This window comes from Hordeum vulgare, chromosome 6H (genome assembly GCF_904849725.1).
Source record: "Hordeum vulgare subsp. vulgare chromosome 6H, MorexV3_pseudomolecules_assembly, whole genome shotgun sequence".
Lineage (NCBI taxonomy): Eukaryota > Viridiplantae > Streptophyta > Magnoliopsida > Poales > Poaceae > Hordeum > Hordeum vulgare.
This window is the reverse complement of record NC_058523.1, coordinates 558,128,055-558,153,307: the sequence shown is the minus strand read 5'-3', so window position 1 is coordinate 558,153,307 and position 25,253 is coordinate 558,128,055. Positions and strand designations below refer to the sequence as shown.

At 44.0% G+C, this 25,253-nt stretch overlaps 2 pseudogenes; one reads left to right on the top strand and one right to left on the bottom strand.

Moving 5' to 3' along the window:
- Positions 1-11,023: 11,023 nt before the first annotated feature.
- LOC123405910 lies at positions 11,024-11,958 on the top strand (annotated as a pseudogene).
- An 8,957-nt stretch (positions 11,959-20,915) lies between these two features.
- Positions 20,916-25,013, bottom strand: LOC123402686 (annotated as a pseudogene).
- Between the last annotated feature and the right edge of the window lie 240 nt (positions 25,014-25,253).

Sequence of the window (25,253 nt, the reverse complement as noted above, 5' to 3'; positions counted from 1 at the left end):
TGCCACTACACTGTGCAGCAGTATGTGGCTCCCCTTTATGTACAAATTATACATCATTAGCATCATTTTCGCATCATCTTAATCTGTCACTTTAGATTTCCGTTCGTCTAAAACTGAAAATTAATTTATATGGTATCGTCGACAGATTCGACTATTTCATTATTACAGGGTAGTTTTTGTTGCATTATGTACCCCAAACAACAATTTACAGGTGGAAATCGGACAATTTGTAATATGTTTTGTACCAGTTCAAACCATCATGGTATATTTTTCACTTCTGTGAAACTGAAAAGTTGTTTAAATAGCGAAATCAACATACGCTATCAGTCCTGCTTCGTTTGTTGTTGTCAAAGTTGTCTCTGCAGCAGTATGTAGCTCCTCTAAAAACTTATTTGTACAAATGATATAATTTTAGCACATTTTCATAAACTTTTCATTCATTACTGTAAATTTCCCTACCGTGTAAACTGAAACATTTTTCAAACAGGTTAGAATTCATATTACAACAACCTTTCCTTCATTTCATGCTTCGGGATTTGTCTCTGCAGCAGTATGTGGCTCCTTTTATATAGGAATCATACATCTTTATCACCATTTTCGCACCCTCTTGATTCATCACTCCAGATTTTCACTTCATGTGAAAATGAAAACTTATTTATATAGCATCTCGACATATTCCACTCGCCTTTCCATCATTTCAATTTTCAAGAGTAGTTACCGTTGCATTGTATACCTCACACAATGACTTACATGTGGAAATCGGACAATTTGTAATATTATTCGTATTGTTTCGGCCCATCATGGTATATTTTCTCTTATGTGAAAATAAAAAGTTGTTCAAATAGACAAATCGACATATGCTAGTAGTCCGGCTTCATTTCTTGCTTCCGAAGTTGTCTCTAGAGCAATATGTAGCTGCTTCACAACTTATATGTGGAAATGATATAATTTCAACACTTTTCTCGTAACCGTTTTATTCATTACTATAGATTTTATCTTCCAGGGGAAGTTGAATATTTTTCAAATAGGGTAGTCGCCATATTACGACATCATTTTTTTCATTTCATAGTTTGCCACTACTCTGTGCAACAGTATGTGGCTCCGCCTTATGTAGGTAGTATACATCATTAGCATCATTTTTGCATCATCTTAATCTGTTACTTTAGATTTCCGTACATCTAAAACTGAAAATTATATTATATGGCATCGTCAACAGATAACAGTAGGCTTTCAACTGTTTCATTATTACATGGTAGTTTTTGTTGCATGATGTACCTCAAACAACAACTTACATGTAGAAATCGGACAATTTGTAATGTGTTTTGTACCATTTCGATCCATCATGGTATATATTTTCTCTTCTGTGAAACTCAAAAGTTGCTTAAATAGCGAAATTCATATGCTATGAGTCCTGCTTCATTTGTTGATGTCAAAGTTGTCTCTGCAGCAGTATGTAGCTCCTCCAAAAACTTATTCGTAGAAATGATACAATTTTAGCACATTTACATAACCTTTTCATTCATTACTGTAAATTTCCCTATCCTATAAATTGAAACATTTTCAAAATAGGATAGAAGTCATATTACAACAACCTTTCTTTAGTTCGTGCTTGGAATTAGTCTCTACAGCAGTATGTGGCTCCTCTTATATGGTAATCACACATCTTTAGCACCATTTTCGTACCCTCTTTTTATACCCACTCTCGATCGTGATAACTTATACCACTCGAGCACCCCCCTCGGCCCTCTCGCTCGACCAAAACTCTCGAGGACACCCAAACCCTAGAGAAAAATTTTGCCACCCTTTGTAAGAGATGAGTTCTCGTTCGAAACCTACGACCAAAACTCTCTTACAAAGTTGACAAAGTTGGCAAGAATTCAGGGTTCTGTAACGAGTTCAAATCAAATTTAAAGCCCCTAGACTTAACAGGGATAGGAATGTTATCCTCAGTGTTTAAAATCAAGGGGCAATGGTCTGAAATCTCCCTTACAATTTTCCTAATAAAAGTAAAAGGAAAAAGATGCTCCCAGGAACTAGACATGAGCACTCTATCTAATTTCTCAAGAGTTGGCACATTCTGCTTGTTGGACCAAGTGTATTGTCCACCACTCATATCAACCTCTCTCAAAGAGAAAGTATTAATGATAGTATTGAAAAGATCAGAGGAATGGCCCAGTCTAACTTTCTTATTTTTATCACTAGTAAATCTCAGGATATTAAAATCCCCCCCAATAATGAAAGGGCAAGCAACTCCCCTGCACATATCTGCCAGTTCTGTAAGAAATTCCATCTTATGCTCTTCATGAGCAGAACCATACACTGCCATAATGCAATAAGTATCCCTTCTACATTTGTCCCAGATTTCAAGCTTCAAAATATACTTGCCAAATGAGCAGGTTTGAATGTCATAGTATGCATTCCTAACACCACAAAGAATACCACCAGATTTTCCTACAGAAGGAATCCACTTCCAACAAAAATTATCCCCTGGATCAAATTTCCTCAAGAACTTAGAGGAAAAATCCTTCTTCATTGTCTCTTGAATCCCCACAAAATCAAGATTGAAATCCCTAATTAAATCACTTAAGTAGGTTGCCATACCTTTTTTCCCATCCCCCTACAGTTCCAGAAGAGGCACATCATTTCTTTTTGTTTTTAGGTGAATGAGTTTTATTACTAGGTTTACCAGGGTCCATGGTCTTACCTGCAATTCCACTCACTCTTTGATTTTGACTCCTGGTTACAGGCTTAGAAATAACCACATTAACTTTTCTTTTTTCTCTTTGCCTAGATCTTACACTTTTAAATCCTTCCTCATCTACATCTTCCTCATCCCCCCAAGCTGTATTAAGGTGGGTGGATTCCCCTGCTGCATTAGTAATCAACAACACCTCTTCTGTTTGTTTAATATCAGTATTAATTTTCTTAGCTATATTAGCTCTAGATTTCTCCAGTTCTCTAATAACATCAATAACAGTAAAGTCATCATCAGGGATATTCACTCCCATATGAGCAGCCATATTAACAATTTCCATATTGTATAGCACATCAAAAGAATTTTCAGATACAAGATCATTACCTTGTAAATTCCTCTTTTTTGCCAACTTCTCAGCTCTGGCACCAACATGATCCATATTGATCTCAACATTCCTTTTGCTGAATCTGGCTTGCACTTCTTCCAGCACAGGAGGAGTAGGCATAACCTCCACATCTTCATAGGATTCCCCAGGAGATTGCACAAAGTAGGCCTATTCTTTCTCCTGAGAATTCTTGTCACCATTTTTTATCTCAGTAACTGTTGGTTCTCCCATACAAGCATCCAAGTAAGAGGAGAATTTTTTGTGAATCACAGGACTGGAAGCAGTCTGCATAGAGTTCACCACAATTTTCTGAAAGGAAGTACCCATAGTAGATTGTTTTTCAATCTCTTTCATATGACTTTTTTCTGCTTCAGCAGCCATAGAATCTATGAGCAGCACATTATCCACATCCTCACTTTCCTCATCAGATTGTGTTTCCTCACTTTTTTCCTGATTTTGCATCATATCAACTTTTTCCTGAATAGTGTCCAATCTCATACTCATCATATTTTTTCCTCCAGACATGCCAGAGGGAGCCGAAGACTCCCCCATAGTAGATGAAGAGATATTCTGCCCATCAGGTCTAATATTCTCATTAAGCTTAGTTCTTTTAGGAGAATTTCCCCCATCAGCCTCCATTTGCACATTAATTTTTTCTTTAGGAGGATTTTTCACAAGAATCTTATCCGCAGAAAAGAAAAAATCATAGAAATGGCCCCCCAAAACTCCTTCAGCAGATGTAGGAATATTTTCAGCATCTCTACAGCCCAATTTAATCCTGACTGATTCAGGTATGTTTATAGTAGCTTTATCTATTTCCAGAGTGACCCCAACCAAGGAACCCACATATGCAATGTTTTTTTCATGCCTTTTATCCAGGGGAATATTACTGACATTGACCCAGTCTATGTTAAGTATGCCTTTAGCTCCCACAGATTCTGACCACTTCCTCAAATTAATTACAGCCCCACAACTTTTCACATGCATGCTCTCAGCAAAACAAGCTTTATCAACATCCCTAGGTGATGGAAATCTCATCACAAAAGTTTTTGGCCCAATCGACCTAGCAGAACATCTCCAGTTTGTGTTAATATAAGCATTAAAAAACTCCTCCAACTGTCTAACAGACGCTTGCCCCTCCACCACAGATATGACAATGAACCGATTCCTATCAGTGTTCTGGTTCGGAGTACTGTGATCATGAATATAGAAAAAACCTTTCCCTCTAGCCTGGAATCCACACATCAGAGCCACACACTCCCAAGGAAGCACCGTGTTGCAAACAGAGGCCAGATGACCATGATTCCCACATCTACCACACACAGAACGCGGACAGAACGCAGGTACATGACCTGGATCCTTGCAAGTAATGCAAACCTCAGCGAGGCAAGATGTATATAACCTGCATGTGTGTGTTATTCGGTTCAGGTAAGAGCGCACCAAGTGGCGATTGGGGAGCTCAACAACCTGCCTCCATCCAGGGTGAGTATATATATTATCCCTCCTCCTCCTCCCGGACCCGGTTGAGCTATTTTTACGATAAATTTCCACGTGAATTTGGGCGATGCTCAATTGGGCTGTTTTAGTGTGATGGCTTGATGGCTTCATAGTTGCTAGGTAGTAACAACTGACAACTTACCACCTGTCTGACTGCACCCAGGCCGCGTACCAGAAGACCTGCAGCATCTTCTTCCACAAGGACATCAAATCGGCCGTGGCAGCATCTTCATCGATCGCTTTTCTTCTTCTTGTGGTTGTTGTTGAAACTGGTGGTGTTAATTGTTGTCTTCTTTTATTTATGTGTGCATCATTCATGGTGATAACATGATTCTGCTTTCTCCAATTTCTTATTCAGAGCAACTTGATACTGCTAAGGCGAAGCTGCAGAAGCTGGATCAGGCATGAAGGTTCACCACAACAAATTTGAAACTGTGACTTATGTTGCTTCATTATCCACCTTCGTGGATCAATTCTCTCTAATCAAGTGTCTTAGGAGTGCTAGACAACGTGCAACTTACATATATATAGCTTTCTGTGTAACAGTTGTGTCGTTTCAAGCTGGTTGCTAGTTTATGAGTGCGAGACGAATCATTTCTTTATGAACATGGAGAATGTATATGAGACTATATATAGTGCCATCTTGCTGTGCTTTGACAATTGCTCTGCTATCAAAGTGGTCAGGTGGATTACTAAGTTCAGGTGGATTCTTGTTGGGGCTTGTCATTCGGTTTAGTGCTGTTAACTGATGTTTCATTCCATCATCCGATTGCCGGTGCACTGCTATTGATGGATGTGATGAACCAAAGCAACGTTTCTCCTTTTTGTGTTCTGGATGGTGTCGTTGAATTATTGTTTCTTCTCCGTTCCCCAGGAGGAGAGGATATTTTCCGTTTCAAAAAAAGAGAGAAAGGATATTTCCATTTCTTTTGTAGCCTGTACTCTTAATTAAGGTGTATGGTTGTGTACTTAGCAAGGTTGATGGATGAAAAAAAAGAAAGGAAGTTGGTCCATTCATGTCAATTACTACTTATAATGTGAATCCGATGTTAAATGTTGGTGCTGTCTGTAAGAGTAAGAGTAGTGGACATGAGTGGTGAACTGCAAATTAAGCTGGTAGTATGAGTCTGAAACATGTGAGTGAAGCTGCATCGGCAAATTATTGTGTTGTACTCACATGAGAAGAGAGGCATCAGGGCTGGGGAAGAATAAGATCTGATGAGCTTTAGCGGATCAGTGCAGGATTTTTTCGGACTAATGGGTCATGTGAGCAATGAAGGACGCATCAACGAGAAGCTCCTCGGAGTTCTTCCCAGAGAGAAGAAATCGTGCATTTGTCTCTCTGCAAACTGGGCCGACCAACTTGCAGTTCTGTGCTGTGTTTCTTTGACATGTTAATTCTGATGTATGTCTCTAAGCAGCGAACATGCATTCAGGTAGGCGCTGTTTCAATAGTATTAACATACTGAACTTTGTAGTGTTAAATTCATAGCATCTTTGAATGTATCAAATCAAAGGCATCGTGAGACAGGTGCAACTCACGGCTGAAGACATCATTACTTAACATAATAAAGGAGGCATTAATTCTTCCCGACATAAAAAATGGTAATCCAGCAACGTTTATAAGTTACAAGGAGACATTCTTCTGAAATGGTAGCACACCAACATCTAACAAGTTGATGAGGTTCATGAACAGCATTTCACAGAAAAAGAAAGACTGACAAGAAACGCGCTTTTGCCACCGACCATGCTGCTGAAAATAAACTCGGGACGACAAACCACCATCAATACTTGCCCCTGGATCCTCCTTTGTTGCATAGAAGGTTCATAAAATGGTCAAGCAAGCAGTGTGTGGACATAGCTCATCCATTGCGCCTTCAAAATGGGGTTGTTTGTATTACCAGTGAGCATGCAGCCGGGTTTGCTTGGCTTGCCTGAACCCTGAACATGAAACGGAGATGACCAGGAACTCTTCCGGTCGGAGGAGTCAGGTTCAGAAAGTACGTCTTCTGGCAAGGCCATCCCAAATTTCTGACTAAGTGTGATACGAGTTCGATCAAGCATATTGGTCTGGTCTGATTATCAAATTCCTATCCCAGCATGTCTGGATCTGTCTCCTGAGTGCAGTCAAGGAACTGAAAATAACCATCTTGTTTTTAGTTCAGAACATGTGGTGAATAATAAACAGAGACGGAAAAAAAGCAGGTCTACCTGTTGAAGATTTCAGATTTCTGATATGGCAGCACAATAGTAGGTAGGCTTCTCCGACATGGCGGCATAAATCTCCAGTTTGTTTTCTGAAATCCCAGCAACTGGAGCAGAGAGGTATTGATTATCGAGACATCAAAATCAAGATGGCCACATGGGTATGAGGTTCTGGTTATCAACTGACCTCCCAGCGTTCATCTATCTTCACCGTTCTCATGACCGCGTGAGGACGATGTTCTCAAATGAAACCGAACCTGTTCACATCACAAAAAAATAAGTTAAGCATTTTCCCTCCCAATCAAATATACAACTAATGTAATAGGTGATCCAGGACAGGGATGGCCTGGGTAATCCCTTCAGTAGCATATAATTGTACGATTTTGGTGTTTAGTCCAAAAAAAAAAACTGGGCATGTACGGTAGAAGTATACCTTGTTAAACATATTGTGTATGCGTGCGTGTTGGGTATAGAGATAGAGATAGATGTTCGGTTAGGTAGCTTAAACCTCCTTGTCATCTCTTTAAAACCGATTGTACTCTATCTCTATGTTTCCTTACTCTCCAAGATTGTAATCTCAACAACTTGTACGCATATCCCAGGGATCAGCTCCTGGCTATTTAACACGCAACCGTCGGCCTCAACAGGTACGACGTTCCCACAACTTCCACATACCTTAGAAGGATATACTTGGTAATCAGTCAACATAGTCCCCACCAATTTTGACCTCTAGCTTGCTTGTTGCAAGTGATCTGCATCCTTCTAATTACTCGTCGCTGCAGTAGTAGATCTCCAGTTTCTCCAGCGAAGGTGGGAGGCCCTTCTTCAGAAGACCTGAGATGCAATTACAATTTATGATCTTCAACGTCTTGAGGGAAGGAAGGCCTGGCAACCCCACAGGAAGATCCACGAGATCGTCACAATCCTCAAAGCAGAGCTTTTGCAGGGAACTGAGGAGCAGAAGCGCTCTCTCTTGCTCATCTGTTAGCCTCGTTGCATCCAAATAACTAAGTGTTAGGCTTCGGAGGCCCTTGCAGAATGACGTCTTCAGATGAAACAAGTCACCAGTCTTGAAACTTTCCAGTGCAGGGAATAACTCTTGGCTATGGCTTGAAATCCCCACAATTGGGGAACTGACTATTTCCAAATGCTTGAGGTTCACAAGGGATCGCAAGCCCTCTAGTGTGACGAGCGAACCACAGTCACAAATATTCAAACGTTCCAGCGCCATACATGAATTCAGGTCTAGAGATTGTAACATTGAGTTATTACTTAATACCAAAGACCTGAGGGTTCCAAGCGATTCCATGCCCTCTAATAGGAAGAGGCATTCACACCACTGAATATTCAATTCTTCCAAGGCCGTACATGAATCCAGCTGTAGATATTCCAAACTTCCTATGCTTACTTCTAACTTTTTGAGGCACGTGAGATTACCCATAAAGCAGGGTCGCAGAGTTTTTCGGGAATAATTCCACCAAACAAGTTGTTCAAGTGATTTCGGGAGGAGACATCTCCCATTCTCTTGGCTGTCTTTCTGAACCTCCTCCTCAAGGGAGGTAAATCCAGCAAAGCCTTCCTTAGTCTCGTCAAATATTAGATGAGGGCATCCACAAATTTTTATCTTTCTGAGATCCAATGGAATGTGCACGATTCCATCTACAACTGAGATTGGCCGTGCATCAGCTACATATCCTGATGATGCTCGAACTGAGCTTCGTAATGCATCATCTAGATGCCGCTCTCGCGATCTATCTGATGCAGAGGAGGTTCCTTCTCATCGAAGATGGGCAGCGGTTTTTGAAGATTCTACATCTGCAGTGCGTCTGCAGCGAGTTGGATCCATTCATCTACATCTAGCATCGCGCTGGGTCACAGTTCGGGACGAGGACAACGACATTCTGGCCGGCAGATTTTTGCAGGATGGTGAAGATCCGAAGGTTGGGGATGGTATGGACATTGATGGCTTTCTGTTGATAGTGGGGGATCTGCGGGAAGTAGTTCCAATACATCGAGACATACCAAAGGTTTGTGTTGATCTTACTACTGATTCACCCCGTTTTGGCGGTAGATTTTGGGTTCTTGCAGATAGGGACGATGTTGACGACGAGGCGGAGGTTCATGTTGCCGAGGCATCACAGACCGTTGAAGCATCAGGCTCGTCGCAAGATGGTGTTTCATCACATGTCGAAGAGGAGCATTTGAAGGCGTCAGCACCTTCGTCACCATGCACACCTTCCCCATCCATGGAGGAGCTCCAGGATTGCAAGACGCGACGTGATCCCGTTCTGGCGAGGAAGAAGATGGAGCTTCCTGCTCGGAAGCCTCGGATTGGGCCGCTCCCAAAGGTAGTTCGGAACCCTATTTCGTTATCAGATTTCATCACACCTAAGTGTTGGATCAAAGCTCCCAAGCACGAACACCACGCTCGCAGGGTTCATCAGCGATCGGCAACAACGCTGATCCCGGGTTTCCAGTGGAATTCGCGGCCTACGGGCGCGGAATCAGTGCGTGATTTTCGGGACAACTTTTTAAATGTGCTGAAGGACATTGGGCCTGAGGTGGCCTCGGTTTTCAGGAAGTCTCAAACGCCTATAGCTGGGTATATGGCCCAGGACGTATCGGTTTCGGTTTTACAAGCGGACCTGGACTCGGTTTCGTTGGGGTATTTGGCCCAAGACGCACCCGACCAGGGAGTCCCGTCTGTCCTGACAACAAGCACCGGTAGTGCGGAAGAGTTTTCTCACGCCAGATGCTTCCAGCCGCCACGAACTAGGGTTCGTTCATCAAAACCAGGCTTCCCACCGCTGGGATCAGGCAGAGCAACCAGGATCCCGTCGCCTGTTGCTCCTGCTGGGTCTGCTATGGCGGGTCGGGGCTCCAAGCCATCATCTCTCCAGCGGCACTCGGGGCAGCACATAGGGCAGGGTAACATGCCAGTGGATAAGCCATCGCCGACGGTTGTTGCGCAGCCAGGGAAGGCTGTCCCAGTGACGGCTTCGACTCAGCAGGGAAAGGCCCATGTCCCTGCGAACAATGGGAGAATACCCAGTGGTGCAGCACTGCAGGAGAGGGAGTCGTTTCACAAGAACAAACAGCACAGTAGTTGGGGCGATGATGGAGTCGGTGGCTATGGTGAGGGGTACCATCGAGGGGGTGCTTCTGCTAGAGGCGGTCGAGGACAGACCTGGCAAAACAATGGGAATGCAGGCTATGGGTTTAATGCACCTTCGGGGCAGTTCGTTCTGGGACCTTCGGGACCTACGCATCCGAAGAGAGGAGGCTTTAGGCAAAATTGGATTGGCAGAGGCGATGGTAGGAAGCCACGACCACCTATGGCTGCTCCTGAGCAGTCTGCTGACCCTATTTCTTCCTTGGGGACCCAGATGGAAACGATCAAGGAAGTGACGGATTGCTCAGTGGCTGATCAGAGCTTGGTGGGTGCTAAGGGAGATGGGCCTGAGAGACCGTCTAAGTGGGCACGTAAAAAAGAGAAGATGGTGTGTTACCGATGCAGTGAGGCAGGACACTTCGTCTCGGAGTGTAAGGCGGAGTTATGCGTGTACTGCTCGAAGCCTACGCATGGTGCCGCTAAGTGTCCTCTTACGATTGGGCCTATGCCAGTCGTCACTATTTATGGAGTGTCTAGTCAAGACTTGATGTTTTTTGAGTCACCGGCGGCTTCTGCAAACATTCATGCCCCTGATGTTGGCTTCACGGGTACGGTCACAGTGACTAGGGGGGTGCTAACTGTGGAGCAGATTGTACAGCAACTTAAGGAGCTAGTCTCTTCAACCTTCCGGTGGGAACCGGTTTTGATAGCGGATAATGTCTTCAAGGTTGTCTTTCCTACAAAGGAGGATCTAGCCCGCCTGCTTAAGTTTGGGATGTGCAGGGTTGCTAGTACGAGTATTGTGCTTGAGTTTGATGCTTGGAAAGGCGAAGAACCTAAGGGGAGACCGCTACCCCAGATCTGGGTGCACTTTGCAGGAGCTCCATCCAGAGCGACCAACGATTTTCAGGTGACATGGAGTTTGGGCTCGCTCATTGGTAAAACGGAAGAGGTGGATATGGTTTATACTAGAGCCAAAGGTGTTGCCAGGATGCTGGTTAATGTACTAGATATTGAACTAGTTCCAGATGAGGTTGTTTGGACCTTTGAAGGGATGAGATACACCCTCCAATTGGAGATTGAGAGTCCTACTCTTTTTTATGTCCCCGACTCCGATAAATATACTCATATGACTGATGGTGATGATGCAAGTGGTTCCAAAGATAATGCAGAGGGATCAAAGGACACAGGTTCCAAGGATTTCCATAAACGCACTGCTACTCCACAGCAAAACCAGCCTCATCCTGGTAATGATACTGGTCCAAACAACACTATTGGGCACATGGAGTTGCGGTTTGGTGCTTTTGATCCCGCCTCCGCGCCAGCAAAATTTGGTTCTCGGGCGGAGTCGCCTAGACTGCCGAGATTTGTGGGGAAGACTTCCAGGATTTCCAAGGGAAGTGTGCAGTCTAACTCTACGCTGAAACCGCTGTCGTTGGGGGAGTATCTGCTAGGCGTCAAGGCCACGTCGTCTACGCTTCCTATTGTGCCTGGTGCACCTGTTACGTCGGCTAACGATGGACTTATGGAGGTATGCACTGCTGATGGGCTCGGTCACCCAAACGGACAGCCGCAGGTTGCCGATTTGTGTTCACAGCGGCTTGTGGACAAAGCAGCCGCCTTTATTGGCCATGCAGCTGCCCCTGCTCGAGTCGAGGAGTCGGCACATGAAGGTCTGCAATGCGGTGTAGTACCAGCGTTTGAACTGCCATCTTCGGTTGCAAGTATGGGAGGAGTATCAGTACATGAACCGACTCATGTTGAGGCTGGGGCGCTGGCTTGTGGCGGTGCGGTGGCTACCGCACGGACTGTCGAGACAACTCCCAAGTTGGCCATGGAGGTTTGTAATGTTGGGGAGGGCTGCGTTGCTGTTGTACCTCAGCATGCTATAGCGGCGGCCCAGGTTGTTACTGTCGACACGCTTGCCAGCGCAGGAGGGGCAGGTGCAGCCCTTCTTGCTGCTCAGCCTGACGACGCGGTGGATGTCTATACGGAGGGTACGCACATGGCGGGAACGGAGGTACCTACTGCCGTTGCACCAGAGTCGGGACCGATCTCAGTTGATGATGTCATAGCATTTGGAGGCGTTCCCAAACCGATGGGTCCGGATAGACGCTCTAGTCAACGGGTTCAGTCTCAGCCATATGTGGATGACTTGCAGATTGGACGGGCGATGCGTATGGCCAAAATGAAGGAGGTTCATAATTCGACAGGTATGACTTTTAATACTGAACACTCTATTCTTCATTTTACTCCGCAAGAGATTCTAGATAATGCGAAGGCAGTGGGGGTGACTTTGGGTGAGACTAGCCAACAAGTTTCAAAATCCATCAATGACTTATTAGACTTAGAAGTTGATAGGGCTTTGAATATTATTCGAAACTTAGCAGCTGTTCGACCTATGAATGATACGGAGATATCAACTATGGGGGGATTGAATTTATTATGTCAAAACTTAATCCCTGAGGAGGAGTCTAAACAGTCGCATGTACCGTTTGATGATTCCAATATTAGTAATTCACATCTTACTGATACGGCCAAAGATATTCATGGTTATATGTGTTGGAAATATGCCCTAGAGGCAATAATAAATTAGTTATTATTATATTTCTTAGTTCATGATAATCGTTTATTATCCATGCTATAATTGTATTGATTGGAAACACAGTGCATGTGTGGATACATACACAAAACACTGTCCCTAGTAAGCCTCTAGTTGACTAGCTCGTTGATCAAAGATGGTCAAGGTTTCCTGACCATAGGCAAGTGTTGTCACTTGATAACGGGATCACATTATTAGGAGAATCATGTATGGACTAGACCCAAACTAATAGACGTAGCATGTTGATCGTGTCATTTTGTTGCTACTGTTTTCTGCGTGTCAAGTATTTGTTCCTATGACCATGAGATCATATAACTCACTAACACCGGAGGAATGCTTTATGTGTATCAAACGTCGCAACGTAACTGGGTGACTATAAAGATGCTCTACAGGTATCTCCGAAGGTGTTCGTTGAGTTAGTATGGATCGAGACTGGGATCTTGTATTACGGAACGAGTAAAGAGACTTGCCGGTAAACGAGATTGAAATAGGTATACGGATACTGACGATCGAATCTCGGGCAAGTAACATACCGAAGGACAAAGGGAATGACATACGGGATTATATGAATCCTTGGCACTGAGGTTCAAACGATAAGATCTTCGTAGAATATGTAGGATCCAATATGGGCATCCAGGTCCCGCTATTGTATATTGACCGAGGAGTCTCTCGGGTCATGTCTACATAGTTCTCGAACCCGCAGGGTCTGCACACTTAAGGTTCGACGTTGTTTTATGCGTATTTGAGTTATATGGTTGGTTACCGAATGTTGTTCGGAGTCCCGGATGAGATCACGGACGTCACGAGGGTCTCCGGAATGGTCCGGAAATGAAGATTGGTATATAGGATGACCTCATTTGGTTACCGGAAAGTTTTCGGGCATACCGGGAATGTACTGGGAATGACGAATGTGTTCCGGGAGTTCACCGGGGGGGCAACCCACCCTGGGGGAGCCCATAGGCTTTGGGGAGACACACCAGCCCTTAGTGGGCTGGTGGGACAGCCCCAAGGGGGCCTATGCGCCAAGGAAAGGAAATCAAAGGAAAAGAAAAAAAAAGAGGGAGGAAGTGGGAAGGGAGGGGGACTCCTCCCACCAAACCAAGTCCAACTCGGTTTGGGGGGGGGAGTCCTCCCCCCCTTGGCTCGGCCGACCCCTTGAGGGTCCCTTGGACCCCAAGGCAAGGTCCCCCTCCCTCCTCCTATATATATGGGGCTTTTAGGGCAGATTTGAGACGACTTTCTCACGGCTGCCCGACCACATACCTCCATAGTTTTTCCTCTAGATCGCGTTTCTGCGGAGATCGGGCGGAGCCCTGCTGAGACAAGATCATCACCAACCTCCGGAGCGCCGTCACGCTGCCGGAGAACTCTTCTACCTCTCCGTCTCTCTTGCTGGATCAAGAAGGCCGAGATCATCGTCGAGCTGTACGTGTGCTGAACGCGGAGGTGCCGTCCGTTCGGTACTAGATCGTGGGACTGATCGCGGGATTGTTCGCGGGGCGGATCGAGGGACGTGAGGACGTTCCACTACATCAACCACGTTCCCTAACGCTTCTGCTGTACGATCTACAAGGGTACGTAGATCACTCATCCCCTCTCGTAGATGGACATCACCATGATAGGTCTTCGTGCGCGTAGGAAAATTTTTGTTTCCCATGCGACGTTTTCCCAACACGCGTACTACAGAGTGGTACGGTAACCCTGTCTTGGAGGTCATGTTGTTGAGCAACAGTGAACTTACGAGTTATGGAGAAAGCGATGGTGGGCACAGATTCCGAAAAATGGCTGGAAGCCATGAAATCCGAGAGAGGATCCATGTATGAAAACAAAGTGTAGACTTTGAAAGAATTACTTGATGGTCATAGGACTATTGAGTAAAGATGGATCTTTAAAAGGAAGACAGACGATGATGGTGATAAGTCACTATTAAGAAAAGCTCGACTTGTCGCAAAGATGTTTCCAACAAGATCAAACAGTTGACTATGATGAGACTTTCTCACTCGTAGCGATGCTAAAAGTCTGTTAGAATTATGTTAGTAGTTGCTGCATTATTTATGAAATATTGCACGTAGGATGTCAAAACATTGTTTCCTCGACGGTTTCCTTGAGCAAACATTGTATGTGATACAACCAGGAGGTTTTGTCGATCCTAAAGATACTAGCAAGTATGCAAGCTCCAATGATCCTTCAATGGACTGGTGCAAGCATCTCGGAGTTGGAATATACACTTTGATGAGATGATCAAAGATTTTGGGTTTGTACAAGGTTTATGAGAAACTTGTATTTCCAAAGAAGTGAGTGGGAGCACTGTAGAATTTCTGATAAGTATATGTGGTTGACATATTGTGGATCAGAAGTAATGTAGAATTTATGTAAAGCATACAAGGTTGTTTGAAATGAGTTTTCAAAGGAATACCTGGATTGCGCTACTGGAACGTTGAGCATCAAAGATCTATGGAGATAGATCAAAAGCGCTTAATGAAAGTTTCAATAAGATGCATGCCTTGACAAGTTTTTGAAGGAGTTCAAAATAGATCAGCAAAGAAGGAGTTCTTGGTTGCGTTGTAAGGTGTGAATTTGAGTAAGACTCAAAACCCGACCACGGCAGAATAAAGAGAATAGACGAAGGTCGTCTTCTATGCCTTAGCTGTAGACTCTAAAGTATGTCATGCTGAGTACCGCACCTGATGTGTGCCTTGACTCAAAGTCTGTTGAGAGGTACAGAAAGTGATCCATGATTGAATCACTGATCAGCGGTCAAAGTTATTCTTAGTAACTAAATAGACTAAGGAATTTTTCTCGATTATGGAGGTGGTTAAAGAGTTCTCGTAAAGGGTTACGTCGATGCAAGCTTTGACACTAATCCGAATAACTATGAGTAGTGAAACAGATTCGTATAGTAGAGTAGATATTTGGAGCATTTTCGAATAGCACGTAGTAGCAACATCTATAAGATGACATAAAGATTTGTAAAGAACGCACGAATCTAAAAGTTTCAGAACCGTTGACTAAAAACCTCTCTCACGAGCAAGACGTGATCAGACCCCATAACTATATGGGTGTTGGATTCGTTGGAATCACATGGTGATGTGAACTAGATTATTGACTCTAGTGCAAGTGGGAGATTGTTGGAAATATGCCCTAGAGGCAATAATAAATTAGTTATTATTATATTTCTTAGTTCATGATAATCGTTTATTATCCATGCTATAATTGTATTGATTGGAAACACAGTGCATGTGTGGATACATAGACAAAACACTGTCCCTAGTAAGCCTCTAGTTGACTAGCTCGTTGATCAAAGATGGTCAAGGTTTCCTGACCATAGGCAAGTGTTGTCACTTGATAACGGGATCACATTATTAGGAGAATCATGTGATGGACTAGACCCAAACTAATAGACGTAGCATGTTGATCGTGTCATTTTGTTGCTACTGTTTTCTGCGTGTCAAGTATTTGTTCCTATGACCATGAGATCATATAACTCACTAACACCGGAGGAATGCTTTGTGCGTATCAAACGTCGCAACGTAACTGGGTGACTATAAAGATGCTCTATAGGTATCTCCGAAGGTGTTCGCTGAGTTAGTATGGATCGAGACTGGGATTTGTCACTCCGTGTGACGGAGAGGTATCTCGGGGCCCACTCGGTAATACAACATCACACACAAGCCTTGCAAGCAATGTGACTTAGTGTAAGTTGCGGGATCTTGTATTACGGAATGAGTAAAGAGACTTGCCGGTAAACGAGATTGAAATAGGTATACGGATACTGACGATCGAATCTCGGGCAAGTAACATACCGAAGGACAAAGGGAATGACATACGGGATTATATGAATCCTTGGCACTGAGGTTCAAACGATAAGATCTTCGTAGAATATGTAGGATCCAATATGGGCATCCAGGTCCCGCTATTGGATATTGACCGAGGAGTCTCTCGGGTCATGTCTACATAGTTCTCGAACCCGCAGGGTCTGCACACTTAAGGTTCGACGTTGTTTTATGCGTATTTGAGTTATATGGTTGGTTACCGAATGTTGTTCGTAGTCCCGGATGAGATCACGGACGTCACGAGGGTCTCCGGAATGGTCCGGAAATGAAGATTGATATATAGGATGACCTCATTTGGTTACCGGAAAGTTTTCGGGCATTACCGGAAAAGTTTCGGGCTCATCGGTAGTGTACCGGGAGTGCCGGGAGGGGTGACGGGGACCATCGAGAGGGGTGTCACGCCCCAAGGGGTCTCATGGGCTATGGGAAGAGATAAACCAGCCCCTAGTGGGCTGGAATAAGTTCCCACTAAGGCCCATAAGGTTTGAGAAGGAAAAAACACAAGGTGGAAAGAGTTTCCAAGTGGGAAGGTGGAATCCTACTCCAATTGGATTGGAGTAGGACTCCTCCACCTCCAATTTCGGCCAAACCTTTAGGTTTTGAGGCTGCCTCCTTCCCTCCCTCCCTCCTATATATAGTGGGGTTTTAGGGCTGATTTGAGACAACTTTGCCACGGCAGCCCGACCACATATCTCCACGGTTTCACCTCTAGATCGCGTTTCTGCGGAGCTCGGGCGGAGCCCTCCTGAGACAAGATCATCACCAACCTCCGGAGCACCGTCACGCTGCCGGAGAACTCTTCTACCTCTCCGTCTCTCTTGCTGGATCAAGAAGGCCGGGATCATCGTCGAGCTGTACGTGTGCTGAACGCGGAGGTGCCGTCCGTTCGGCACTAGATCGTGGGACTGTTCGCGGGATAGTTCGCGGGGCGGATCGAGGGACGTGAAGACGTTCCACTACATCAACCGCGTTCACTAACGCTTCTGCTGTACGGTCTACAAGGGTACGTAGATCACACATCCCCTCTCGTAGATGGACATCACCATGATAGGTCTTCGTGCGCGTAGGAAAAATTTTGTTTCCCATGCGACGTTCCCCAACAATATGGACCTGGAGTATGCTTCGGATAAGCCAAAGAGGCGAAGAGTTTATCCAGTTTCGGTTGTTCGCAGGAGTGCCAGATTCAGGACTGCTAAAAAAATTTATGATGAAATATGAAAGGACTTTTTTGGAACAGCAGAGGTCTGAGAGACTTGGCTAAAATTAGGTTCCTTGCAGATTCAACGTTACAGCATCGTCTTGACTTCATCGCGTTGATGGAGACGGGGCGGGACAACTTCACATCACATTTCCTAAACTCCCTTTCCGGGGGAGTGGATTTTGAATGGCACTGTCTTCCTCCAAGAGGAAGGTCTGGAGGGATCTTACTTGGGGTTAGATGCAATACACTTCAACTGCGAGAAGTTATATTAGGTGACTTCACGGTAAAATTTAGAATTAGGAACAAGGAAGATGGGTTTCAATGGGCTCTAGTAGCGGTCTATGGTGCCGCACAAGCGGAGCACAAACCAGCTTTCTTGGCTGATCTGGTTAGAATTTGCGATGAAAATCTACCACTTGTGGTGGGTGGGGATTTCAATATCATCACGAGAGCTGCTGAGAAAAGTAATGATAATTTCGATGCTAGATGGCCTTTTATGTTTAACACGATTATAGAGAGTCTGAATCTACGGGAGCTTGAACTCTCCGGTAGAAAATATACTTGGGCCAATTCTCTACATAACCAGACTTTTGAAAAATTGGATAGAGTATTAACGAGTGTTGACTGGGAGCAGAAGTTCCCTTTGGTCACGGTTTGTGCTATGCAGAGGGCGATATCTGACCATACTCCACTATTGTTAGACTCTGGAAATGCCACTCACAAAGGAAAAAAAGATGCTTCCTCCTTTGAGGCTAGTTGGTTCACCCGTGAGGGTTTTTTAGACATTATTGCTAGAGAATGGAACAAACATACGGATGGGACATCTAGTGTTGACATCTGGCAACGCAAAATCCGACACCTTAGACAATTCCTGAGAGGATGGGCTAAGAATATGTCCGGACAGTATAAAGATGAGCAAGACCGTCTGCTTCACTTTATAGATGCCTTGGATCGGAAGGCTGAGACCGACATGTTGGATGAACATGAACGGTTGTTAAAATATGAGGCAGAACAGAGGGTGTGTGTTCTCCTCAGGGAGGAGGAAATGAAATGGGCTGTCAGAGCCAAGGTCAGGGCAATTGTCCAGGGGGACAACAACACAAAGTTTTTCCACTTGATTGCAAATGGCAAACATAGGAAAAAGAAAATCGTACAACTAGAGCAAGATGAGGGGACCATAGTAGGACATGAGAACCTAAAACTTTATGTCTCAGATTATTATAAACGGTTGTTTGGTGCTCCAAGACATAGCTTTGTGTCTATGGACGAGCATCAGACTGCGGATATTCCTCAAGTTGGACAGGCCGACAATGAGAGTCTCTCCGCACCATTTCTAGAGAAAGAGGTGTTTCAGGCAATTGAGGGTATGAAAAATGGTAAAGCTCCTGGTCCAGACGGGTTTCCAACTGAGTTTTATATTATTAAGACGGATCTTATGTCTATGTTCAACGATCTGTATTCTGGCCACCTTCAACTCTTTCATCTCAATTTCGGTACGATTACGCTTTTACCGAAGAAAGAGGGTGCTTCCAGAATTGAACAATTCTGTCCCATTTGTCTGCTCAATGTTAGCTTTAAAATTTTCACAAAGGTGGAAACGGATAGGCTAACTAAGATGGCACATTCGGTCATGCAATCTTCGCAGACAGCTTTTATGCCTGGTAGGAATATCCTTGAAGGGGTTGTCGTACTGCATGAGGTCCTTCATGAGTTACACTCCAAGAAACTCAATGGAGTTTTATTTAAGGTAGATTTCGAGAAGGCATATGACAAAGTAAAATGGTCTTTCCTACAACAAACTCTACGCATGAAAGGGTTCGGTGAAATTTGGCGCAAACATGTAGATTGTTTTATAAAAAAAGGAAGTGTCGGTGTTAAAGTTAATGATGATGTCGGTCATTTCTTTCAGACGCTTAAGGGACTTAGGCAAGGAGACCCTATGTAACCTATTTTATTTAACATTGTTGCTGATATGTTGGCGCTGATGATTAGGAGGGCAAATGACAAAGACTTGGTGGGAGGGCTTGTACCTCATCTAGTTGATGGGGGAGTCTCGATCCTACAGTATGCGGACGACACGATCCTTTTCATGGATCATGATCTCAATAAGGCCAGAAACCTGAAACTCATATTATGCTTATTTGAACAGCTATCTGGGTTGAAGATAAATTTCCACAAAAGTGAGCTCTTCTGCTTTGGGGATGCACAAGCAGAACAGCAAACGTACTATCAACTTTTTGGATGTCAGGGCGGTACGCTTCCGTTCTCATATTTAGGAATCCCAATTCATTACCGAAAGTTGACCATCAAGGAGTGGAGATGTATCGAAGATCGTTTTGATAAAAAATTAAGCTGCTGGAAGGGCAAGCTATTATCCTATGGAGGACGATTGGTTCTTGTTAACTCTGTGTTGACAAGTATGCCAATGTTCCTACTATCCTTTTTCCAAGTGCCTGCTGGGGTGCGGAAAAGGTTGGATTTCTTTCGATCTAGATTTTTTTGGCAGAGCGACGAGGTCAAGACTAAATATAGACTGGCTAGATGGGGATGTTATTTGTAGACCAAAGGATCAGGGAGGTTTGGGGATTGAAAATTTAGAGGTCAAGAACAGATGTCTGCTTAGCAAGTGGCTATTCAGATTGTCTGTCGAATCGCAAGGGATGTGGGTACAAATTCTAAAGAACAAGTACCTACAGAACAAAACATTAGCCCAAGTCACTGCGAGACCGGCCGATTCACCTTTTTGGAAAGGTTTAATGAGGACAAAGGCTGCTTTTTTTAACAGAACTAGATTCGTCATTGGTAATGGTGAAAGTACTAGATTTTGGGAAGATACGTGGTTAGGCGCGCTTCCTTTGGCTCTACAATATCCGCAACTATATAATATTGCACAACGAAAACAGACTTCCGTTGCTGCAGTGTTACGACACACTCCTCTTAACATTCAATTCCGTAGAGCCTTAATCGGAAATAGATGGGTTAGTTGGTTACATCTAGTCAGAAGATTGATGGATATCTCCCTGGCTGATTTCCCAGATAGTATTCGTTGGAGGCTGACTACCAATGGTACTTTCTCAGTGAAATCGATGTACGACCATATTATTGATACGTCGCCTATTCCAAAGTCTATGCATATTTGGAAGGTCAAGGTTCCCCTTAAGATAAAAATCTTCATGTGGTTTGTTCACAAGGGAGTTGTTTAACTAAGGATAACTTGGCTAAAAGACAATGGAAAGGAAATAAAAGATGTAGCTTCTGTCAGACGCTTGAGACGATTAAACACCTCTTTCTCGATTGCCCCATGGCTAAATTATTACGGCGCTCCTTACAGATTTCTTTCAACATTACTCCACCTACTAGCATTCACATGTTATTTGGGACGTGGCTAAACGGGGTTAATGTACTTTATGCCAAACTAATTCGGATTGGTACTTGTGCCATGTTATGGGCGATATGGAACTGCAGAAATGATCTAGTTTTTAACAAATTACATCACATTAACTTTTTGCAGGTCATCTTCAGGGTTACTGTCTTGATCCGCACGTGGTCCTTACTCACTCCTGTGGAAATCAGGGAGCCTTTGGTTACTGGGTGTGTCTGATGGGAGATGGCGGCATGCTAATAGGATTGGACTTTAGTCTAGCTTATCCGTGGGATATAGTCGGTCTTTCGGCGATCTGAGCGCCATGTAACTCTTTTTTTTGTGTCTTGAATTACCTCGCTTTTTTGTACTGCTCCAGACTATTTCGTATCGCAATAAAATGGTTGTATGCATCACTCGATGCAGAGGCCGGGGCTTAGCCTCCTTTTCGAAAAAAAAAAGATATCCTGATGACGAAGCCTCGGAAGCCGGGAGAAGGTTTTGCTGTATCTTTCCTTTCAGCTGTGGGCAGTTATATAACTCTAGATCCTTCAGGGTTGGCGAATGTTGCAATATCAGAGATAGCCACTTCCCCGTTATTCTACAATAACTAATACTGAGACTTTCAAGAGCCGGGAGAGCAGCATCATTTGCAGTTATCATGTCTTGATGGGTGTGTTCTGGCACATCATCTGAAGTGAAAAGTTCACTGCAGCTGCATATTGCCAAACTCTTTAAAGAGATGAGCTGACTTAATCCTTTGAATGAAATAGATGTTAGTTTTGTGCACGATGATATATCCAGTATTTGATATCCTTAAGATTATGGAATGCTAAAATGTTGTCGTCCAGTGCCATCATCTCATGAGAACACACACGCAAACGTATATTTTTGCCAACCTTAAATGTTTTCATGGAAGTTTCCTCCATTGTCATAATTGTTGAAACGCTGCTGATTGACAGTTCAGAAAATATGGCCGAAGGCGGAAGGGCGATCTGTACTTGCAAATGAGGACAATCACACATGATGAGTTTCTTCAGACCAGGCAACCATGCCGTATGCTCAATTTCATAGTTATGACCTTTCTGCAACAGATCAAACACCTCAAGTGCAGGGCAACTCTGGATCTCCAGCACCCTTAAACTAGACTTCATATCCCTCACAGAAGTACAGAAACATCTCTGTAAATCTGGCATTCCATCTAAAACCAGCTCCTCCAATGGCGGAACCAATACTTCTCTTACTCTCCGCATGTTGCTCAACTTCAACCTTTTAAGAAACTGAAGCATTTCCAGAGATGGAAGTATTCTCCATTCTCTGCAATCGTCTAGATGAAGCTTATGCAATGACTTAAAAAAGCAACATCCAACACTTGAAGATGGTAAAACTTGCTCAAAACGTGAGGCAAGGCTTTCTGCTTAGTATGAACATCATGAAATTTTAGATACCAAAGACATGTAGGATTTACCAATATGGGTATAGGCCCCTCCCGAGTATGAAGATCATGAAGTTTTAGATACCGAAGATGTGTAGGACTTACCAAGCTGGGTATAGGCCACTCCAGAGTATGAACATCATGAAGTTTTAGATACCGAAGACGTGTAGGATTTACCAAGCTACAAAGGAAGGAATTAAAATGAGCAGATGTTGCAGACATATGCAGCTGGCGCAGATTATGTGCTTTTCCAAATACATCTTGGAATGCTTTGAAGAAAAAGGAGTCATATTCCCCAATTAAGACCAATGTCCTCAACTTTCTCACTGATGTGACTATATTTTGCAAGAAAAATTCAAACTTTTCATTACGAGGTATGTTCCCAGTCTGATCATCCATCCGGTATACAGAATTGGTCACTATAGACAAATGATGTATAGCTGGAAAAACTTCAGTGCATTGAAAACCATCTAAAGTTGCGCACTCAGTTCTTGAGACTAGCCTTGCAAAATCATGCATCAGGCCACACATAGCATAAAAAGTTAGAGGTCGACCAGATAATCTTATAATTTCAACCTGCTCAAACATGCCTAGGTTCACCAAGCCAGACAGATACTGTTGTCCAATCTCCTCCAAACTCTTACTTGAATAGTCATGCTTCACAAATCCCTGTGAGATCCAGAGGCTGACTAGCTCCTCGGCAAGAAATTGATAGTTGTATGGGAATATAGAACAATATGAGAAGCATTGTTGTAGATGGTAGGGAAGCTCATCATAGGAAAGCTCCAAAGCAGACATGATACCACCAGTCTGTTGTAGGGATTTCCAATCCTCAGTCTTCAGAATGTTACTCCAATGATCAACAGTAAGATGATCTCTTAATAGTGCTCCAACAGTTTGTGCTGCTAATGGGTTTCCTTTCAACTTTTGTGCTATTTTCTGTCCTAATTCACTTAGACTAGCTTGCTCTTCGTAATTCTCATCACCAAATGCACATGATTTAAACAATAGCCAGAAATGATCACTTGTGAAACCATCTAAGTTAATTGGTTCAATTGTACCTCTCTTTTTGGCAACAGACGGTTTTCTAGTTGTAAGAATTATCATATTGCCATTTGCACCATCATCACACTTGAAAAGAGCCAACAATTTGTTCCACCGGCAGTCATCCATGACTTCCCAGACATCATCTAAAATAAGTAGAACCCTCTTTGATTTAATATGACCCTTCAAAACCTCCTGAAGCTTCGTAAAACTGCATAGACCATCATAAGTTTCTTGGGAGACACAATCTAACATCTCTCTTGTTAGTCTCATTTCATCAAAGTCTTTAGCCACCCAGATCCATATCTTGTGAACAAAATGACTTTCCACAGCTGGATCATTGTACACAAGCTGAGCGAGAGCCGTCTTTCCAACTCCTCCAATGCCTACAATAGGCAGAACAGTTACACCGGCAGTTGATTTGTGTTCTTTTATCAAAGTCTTGATGGATCCCCTCTCTTGAGCTCTCCCATAGACTTTTCCTTGAAAAAGACCTGATGTTCTTCGGCGTGGATCTGAGATTGTAGTCCGACAGTTACTTGAATTTGCACCAACAGAGTCGGACGGAAGTATCTTGAGAAGCCTTGTGATAACCCCGTGTTTCCCTTGCAGCTGACTAGTGATTTCTTGTATCCTTTCAGAAAATGCGTCCTTGTTCCACCGGCCGTTTGGGTTAGCTGCAGTGATGTGTGATGACTCCTGACCGGTTCGCATCCTTTTTCTGCTGCCAGTTACAACAGGGGTAGGAGTTGTAGTAGCATCGGCGGTGCTGCAATAAGAAACAAATAATGGATTGGCAGTGAGAACCTTAATAATACGCTCTTAACCAGATGTATAAAAGAAGGCTCCCCAAAATGTTTTGGTGCAAGGCATTAAATAATTTTGGTACCTTGAAGAAGGTTCAGTTGCTCCACGTTTCTTGGCACAACCTTTGCTCTTGAGATGATTGCGCAATACGGATGTCCCCTTATTGGTTGTGCACATAACCTCTGTTTTACAGTACTTACACCTTGCTCTGGCAGGCCCTCCGTTTTCTTCAAACACCGTGATGTCAAAGTGAATCCATTCCTTTGACCGTAACCTGCTACTCTGTACATCATCAGCATTTTCACCAGATCTCTCAACTTGTTGTGTCCCATGCCCGTCCGTTTCCAACAGTGTCTCTACGGCACAAGAAGTGGACCAGATATTTAGCAATTTGCAAGCAAATACTTGGACCAGATACTCAGCAGATACCTGGGTTTAAAATCGAAATGCATCACAAAAAATTACCTGGTTGGAGCTCCTGCTGGAGCCGGTGGCAGTCCAGCTCGTCGACCACGTCGTCGGCGTCGTAGAGCAGCTCCTTGACGAGAGCGAGAGATTTTCCCAGCGGCTTGTTCCTGGCCGCCCTCCCCTGCACAGCAGAGACCGCCATCTCCATCGCCTCGACCTCAGACTTGAGCTTCTCGACGTCGTTGCCAAGGCCAGCTTGGCGGATCCAGGAATCCAGCTTGCCTCCGGCTGGGAGATTTGCAAGGATGGTATCTGCAAGCCACCCAATCGCGGCCTCCAACGTGGTGTCCTCCACAGCCTCCATTTGGTATCTGCAAAGCAGCAGTGGGAGATGGCTAGGTGCGGAGTTCGATTTGGTAGCTCAGATGCAACAGCAGTGAGCGAGACTGAGAGAAGGCAGAGTGGGGTTTAGAGGAAGAGGAAGGTTGACTTGAGACACGTTCAGATTACTACTTTTTTTTTTTTTTTGAGGCAACGTTCAGATTAGTACATGGGCCATCATCTCAACGAGCCCACTCTGCCCCCATCAAATCTGCTTTCCACCACTGCAAAAAAACTCCTCCGCTTTTAATCTAAAAAAAATGGTTCCTCTGCTTTTGGAAATGATT